The following is a 7,672-nucleotide window of genomic DNA, read 5'->3' on the forward strand; positions in this document are numbered from 1 at the left end:
ACCAAGATGGTCATATCCATGCTGCCATTACCACACTGGAATAAATGAATCGATCTCCAGTTTCCCTAAATAATAAATAATAATAATAATAATAATAATACAACTTTAATGAATAGTATTACATAATAGCATAGATAGATAGATAGATACTTTATTGATCCCCAAGGGGAAATTCAAGAAGTATAATAATATAATAATCACGGATCAATCACGGATGCTGCAGAAAAAGCCACTAGGTGACTCTGGATAAAGAGTGTGGCTTGTTGCTACTGGGATGCAAGCTGGGACCTGATCAACCCCGGCTGAGTCACCTGGGCGAGGAGGTCTGGTGTTAAAAAAAAAAAACCTCCGTTGACCCCAGGAACATCGCTGATGATGCAAACCAGTGCATCCACAAAGATGTATCTTACAAACATTATTATTATTGGGGGCCAAGCAGCGAAGCTGCGTAGGCACCCATTGTGTTTGTTAGTTTTTGGGGGCCAAGCAGCGAAGCTGCGAAGGCACCCATTGAGTTACTTGCTTTTCCTATTATTATTATTATACATCCGACATTGGAGTCTATGGCAGCCCCTAGAATGCCTGGCTAAAAAGTGCTGAAATTTGGCAGAAAGTTTCGGGACACTCCACTGACCACTCACGCTCATTTACGGATCTCTAAACCCAGCCGTCTAGCGCCACCAGAGGGTCAAAATTTGGCCGAAAATTTAACCGCTGGGTCTAAAGTTATGAAATTCGGCGCACTGATTCAGGACCGTCCAATGATCACTCTCACCAATTTACACTCTAGTGCCACCAATGGGTCGAACGGATTGCAATTCACGCATGTGACCATTGAACGGTGCGACCCCCTCAGGCATTTTTGAGACAAAGTTGGCAACCAGTCTTATTTTGTCAATTTGGGTGTGCTGAATTCAAATCTGCAATATGACAAGCTCTATCTGACCTCTGGTGACCTCTAGAGATCATTAAACTTTGGGGCTATAAGTGTTCCAGCTGAACCCAGTTTCTCAACTTTATAAGCAATGAAACGTACTAAATGATTAATTAAGTTAACAAATGGCCTTGTTTGGTCAATATTGGGGTGCTGAATTCACTTTTTCATTTGCAAAACCACATATGACCTCTGACAACCTCAAGGTCATTAAACTTTGCCTATAGGCCTATGCATTTAACTTAATTGTTTTAATTATTTTGTATTTTATTGTCCCAAAGGGAATATGAACAGACAAAAAACAAATAGACAGGACCAAACAAGATGAAACAAAACATTAACTGCCAGTCAATGTGCATTTCACTTTTTTTTGTCCAAAATGGCCACCATGAAAATGGCTAGGCTGTGACATTAGTGTGCTAAGTCTGCTTCGTTTTGGCAAACATTAGATTAGATTAGATTAGATTGAACTTTATTGTCACTTGTGACCACTATGGCGGCGTTAGAGTTCAATCAATAAGGCTTTCACGTATCAAAACCAAACTATGTAAGTGTATGGGGTACGTGTGTTTGTGTGTGTGTTTGTGTGTGTGTGTGTGTGTGGGGGTAATGGGGTGGGGGTTATCGGTGTGTTATTATTGTGTGGGGGCTGGGGTATATGTGGGGGGTTGAAAGTTTCTGCCAAGATGGTGCAAGTCTTTATATTAAGAAGCTCTCATCTCAAAATGTGTTATCGGTGTGTGTGTGTCTGTGTGAGTGCATGTGAGTGTGTGTCTTTACAGAGAACATGGACATGCTATCAGAAGAAAGCTATGAATTTGTGGATACATAGACTTGCTTGCTCTTAACTGTCTGTAATTCAGCATGGCATTATGACATATTTCAAGCATCAGCCATCGTTTTAACGTTTGAGACTAATACTCCCTCTGTGGATCTGAAGTTGTTAGCTTTTTTATCCCAACTCTCGGCACAGTAGTTATCTCATGCTCTGACTACTGTAATGTCCCTCCAAACCTTAAAAGGTCAAAATTCCTTATTTAAAATTGATACATTTAAAATGAAGGTTTATTGTTCATACAGGGTTTTTGTGATTCAATCTGACTCAATACTTGAACCTCAATACCTCAAAAGGACTTCAACAGAATGAGGGTAGGAGTTAACTTTTATCATACAGAATAGGCCTACTTCAGGAAATGAGTTTGCCTAACAATAACACTCCAACTTGATATTTCACACACAAGGACTTCATGGTTTCATGGGAACTTTTAAGGTATGAATTGTGATGAGGCTGCCAAAGATCAGGGGCCGTATTCACAAAGAATTTTAAGGCTAAAAGTAGCTCCTAAGTGGCTTATTTAGGAGCACCTCCTAAAAATAATGGGCGTGTCACTCCTAACTTTAGGACTCCTAATTTTTTTCACTAAAAGTAATTCACGAAGCATTTTAGACCTAAAAGTAGCACCTGGGACAGCTTAAAGTCTGGGACAGCTTAAAAGAAGTCAAGAGGACTCCTAACTCACTAAGACCTATTCACAAACAGCTTTTTGCGGCATTTCACGTCACAATGTTTTGAAATGCGTATGCGGCAACAGGAGCTTCCAATCGCGAGGGAACAATTTTGCATTGTAGGCATAAAAGGGATGCAATAATGCCACCAACAACAACCAAAACGACTCATTGTCAACATGTAAATTGAATGTAACGTTTCATTGTGAATCAAATTAAAATGTTCTCCTCTTTGCAAACATAGGCATATGGTGACAGATTAATTTAATAATGTTGCAAAGATACTGCATCAATCCGTAGGCCTATGTTTCATTAGGGTACTAGGCTATTTGTTTTGCCTTACTCTTTATTCATTTAGGCTAGGCCTTTTTATTCAGTTATTCATCATCTTCCGTCCTTCGCACTACTTGTGTATAGCGCACGCATTCTCAGACCTGTCACCTGTCACTCATCATCGTAAGGGAGGTGTTTGGAATCATTCCCGCGTTACAATCATCAGCAAATCAAGGTGGTCACTTCAGTCAAGCTCGTGCATGAGTAATGACGTCATCCATAGCAACGAAGACTCACTCTTAGTTTAGGAGTTGTCATTTTTCAAACTCCTGGCTAAAATCTTTTAGTGCGATTTAGGAGTATTCCTAGTGGTAAGATAAAAGGCTTTGTGAATACAGCCCTAGAAATGTTTATTGTGACCTGTTTTGCATCAGGCATTCAATCACAGATTGTATTATGACTGTGAACCAAACCAAACAGCCAAAATGCATTTGTGGCTATTGCAGGTCAGGCATGGTTGAAACCAACAACACACGGTTGCTTAAAAATAACGCTCCAGCTCAATATATCTACAAAGGCTTTGGCACAAACCAGGAAGTGAAACTTGGTTACTGGCCCCAGACACAGAGTGATCTTATTTCTGCTATCTCTCTCTAATCTCCAAGCAAGGAGAACTGGTTTTGAAAAGGTGTGTTTGGAAATTATTCAAAATGTGTAATTAACACAGCACAACCTATTCTACTCTTGACATTTCTCATATTCCTCTGCCAAGTAATGTCACAAGGAAAACATGGTTATATAATGGTTGCGCTCTGTGCTGTCCGGGTGGTTTTGGCTAAGTATACAAACGCGTTGTATTTACTGAAATATTGATCATTGCTAAAACTGCAATTAATTGTGCAGCTAGGGACTCTGGTCTGCTTGCCCCCCTCATTGCTGCTTCCAGCTGTATTTATTATTTGTATTTATTATTATTATTTTGCTGTAGTCTGAAGAGATGACTTCTTTGACTTGACAAATCTTTAGGGTATTGTGATGAGATGCTCTTCCACCCACAGTGATGAGGTTCATATCTGGTATTGAGCTGCTGAGGAAGATCACAGTGAGCAGACAGGTGTTTAGTCCAGGAGATCAATAAGGTGACTGGAACCAGCCAGGTGTGGTCAATGAGTGTCCGCTTGCATCTCGCTACTCTGTCTGGCCTGCGCCACACCACCTTAAATAGGGACACGCTCTTACAATACTGAATACACACTACTACAATGAATAACAAAATGTTTTCATGTGAATTATATACATCTCAATTAGCAAGTGAGAGTTGCGAACGGAAGGCATTTTTGGAATCTGTAATATTGAAATACTTATCATTGGAACAAATGGAAGAATTGAGGAAAGATTTTTCTGAACCTGAATTTAAAGAAGCAATTGATAGCTCTCTTAAAGGTAAGGCACCAGGCATGGACGGCCTGCCTATTGAGTTCTATTCAACTTATTGGCCCCAGATAAGAGGTCTCTTTCTAGAAATGGTAAAAGGAGCAAATACCAATGGGGCATTACCTTACACAATGTATCAGACTATTATTAACGTAATCCCTAAATCAGGTAGAGAATGTAATACACCTTCAAATTTTAGACCCATAAGTCTGATAAATTGTGATAACAAAATAATTACAAAGGTGCTAAATAACAGAATGATTAAAGTACTGCCATCAATTATTCATCAAAATCAGACTGGCTTTATACCACATAGAAATTTAAAGACAAATGTCAGAACTTGTATATCTTTGACACAATGGGCTAAAAAAAAAAAAAAGTAGACCTAACCTTAATGGCGGTCGATGCTGAGAAAGCATTTGACCGCCTTGAATGGAATTACCTATATGATGTGTTGGTTGCATACAATTTTCCACCAGAAATAGTTAATTTAATTCAAACTATTTACAAGTCACCAATAGCATTTGTATATTCCAATGGGATCCTATCTGATGCAGTCCAGATAACAAGAGGGACAAGGCAAGGATGCCCATTATCGCCAATGTTATTTGCTATGGCTATCGAGCCAATGGCTCAGAAAATTCGTCAATCAAAAGAGGTAAGTGGTTTGGAGGTGGATGGACAAAGTTATAAACTCAGTTTGTTTGCAGACGATCTTATGCTGTATTGAACTAAGATTGATAAATCTATTCCCCACCTTTTAGAAATCATAGATACATTTTCTAAAATATCAGGTTATAAAATGAATGTTGAAAAAACAGAGCTTTTGCCAATAACTGAGAAGATGCCTAATAACAAAGAATTACTTAAGTTTAAATGGCAAAAAGAAAGAATCAGATACTTGGGATGCTATATAAGTTCTAACAAAACAAAACTATATAAGGATAATTATCTCTCTTTAATCAATGAACTGAGACATAATGTAGACAAGTGGGTAGACTTGCCAATAAACCTAATAGGTCGAATTAATTTGATCAAAATGATATGGTTACCAAAGTTTTTATATATCTTCCAGACAGTACCGGTAAGGCCCCCAAGAGATTTCTTTAAAATCATAAATCAACTTTTTGGTTCATTCATTTGGTCAAATAAGCCCAATAGAATTAGTAGAAAACTATTACAGAACACCAGAAGAGAAGGAGGCTTAAACTTACCAAATATGGAGTTGTATTATTATTCAGCTCAAGCTTATTACTCAATTGTTAACAGAACTGATGAGCCTTGGATAAACATAGAAAACCATCTACTTAAACCAGACAATTTATTTTTAGCAATGTTCTCTAAGCGTAAAATCAAAAAATCTAATTTTGTAATAAATAGTACATTAGGGGCGTGGAAAAAAATTAAAAACATTATGGGATATACCATAATATACCAAAAAATACATATGGAATAATCCCTCCATTACAATTCAGAATGAAATAATAAATTGGCAGTCCTGGAAAAAAGGAGGAATTTGCACTTTCTCAGATATTATATCACAAAATGAAATAATGCCCTTTGAACAGCTTCGGAGCAGTTTCAATTTAACTACAGTTTTTTTCAATCGCTAACAAGCGCTTACCCATACTTCAGATACTTTTTCTAAACTCTTAACACAGACTCACACCTACAAAACACAATTGGCCAAACGGATCATTTTCTTCTCAAAAACACATTTTGTTAAATATATTACTAACACATATTTCTCTGCACACACTAACTTTACCAATACACTGGAAATCTGACTCAAAATGAAATTATTCTGTCAAAGAATAACACTTGTTTTCACTTCACAAGGTACATGCAGTCAATCAAAGTACACCAGGTTTCAAAATACTGGCTATTATTGACATTACAAAAACTGCATAGACTTTTATGTTTCAGTTTTTCAGGTATTTACATGCAATAATTACACTAAATTTCTTGGTTGGGAACTGTATGTCCACATGTTATGTTCACATTCAAAAGCATTCCAGTAAAAAGCAAATCAGTTTATTTTTCCCTTTACTGTTTACTACAGGAGGTACAGTAGAAATACTGTTTACAGTATGATAGAACAGAAAAGGTTTTACAGTATTGCTTACAGTGAACAAAATATCCATGACACACACAGGAGCATTCTGAACAAAAAAACAACAGCAAAAAGCCCAGATAAAAAGGGGGGAGCTAAAGCAAAGCACAAAATTACTGTATCTAAGTTATGCGATCTTCAGGATCTTCAGGGTTAGGCCACATGTTTTCATCAACATCACATTGATTACATGGTCAATGATAGTGTCATGAATTTCATCACTGACAACAGTTCTTACAGCCTTTGGAATGCCACCACCATTCTTACACCTCTACCTTGCTCTTCTCCCTGGCCCTGCTCTTCTCCCTGGCCCTGCTCTTCTCACTGCTCCTGCATCTCTCACTGCTCCTGCACCTCTCACTGCATCTCTCACTGGGCTTGTTCTTCTCCCTGGGCCCCTTGCTCTTACTCTTCCTCGTCCAGACATTACAGTGTTTGTCTTTTTCTGTTTCTAAAAACATCACTCCTCAAAGTCCTCCTTTTACTGTATAAGTGTCAATGTAATAGAAAAAAATAACCCCTGCCACTGAGTCTAAGCCAGACTGGAATCAGCTGTGGTTGGCCCAATTTACCCAACATAAATCAATTGTGTGTCAATTATTCAATTGTTTGTTTGTATTATCAGCTGAGATATATTGTTTTTGAACTGATATCATTGCAGAAGCAGAGGTTTTTATACTGTATCTAAGGTTTGGAATATTGTTTTTGCTATGGTGGGATGTTGTGTGTTAACATTCGTAAATACTGCAAAAACAATCCATAATTTTGTTGGGAGGTATAGCTTGTCTGTTAAGAAAATGTAAGCATTGAGGAAATTTGTTCACTGACTACATATCGTGTGAAAACGACATGAAATGTGTGAATGGTATGGCCACAAAAGACCGATGCTGTGCTAACTGTATTTAGAGTTTTGAAAATGTGACAACTGGTTGGACAAACGCTTGTTAGCGACAGAAAAAAACTGTAATAAGGAAATATTCAGATATTTACAACTAAAAAGCTGGACAATTGCACATTTCAATTTCAATTATGATGCAAGCCCATCAGCAGTAGAGCAGATATTGTTGAATCCAGGAGAAAAAAGACAACTGATAGGTAAAGTATATGAGTGTCTGATTAAAACACAAATGGGAAACTATTCATTACATAAAATATATGAGGGTTGGGACAAGGATCTTAACATCACTAATACAAACACAGTTTGGAAAGAGTGCTTATATGCTACAAATAGTGTGACTATCAATGAAAACCTACGTCTAATACAATATAAGATTATGACAAGAATATATTATACAAAATACAAAATTCAGAAATTTGATCCCTTGTCCTCTGCTCTCTGTTTAAAGTGTGGCACTGAAACGGATACAATTATACATGCCTTCTGGGAGTGTGAGAAGGTAAATAAAATTTGG

Source organism: Alosa alosa, chromosome 11 (assembly GCF_017589495.1).
Source record: "Alosa alosa isolate M-15738 ecotype Scorff River chromosome 11, AALO_Geno_1.1, whole genome shotgun sequence".
NCBI classification, from domain to species: domain Eukaryota; kingdom Metazoa; phylum Chordata; class Actinopteri; order Clupeiformes; family Clupeidae; genus Alosa; species Alosa alosa.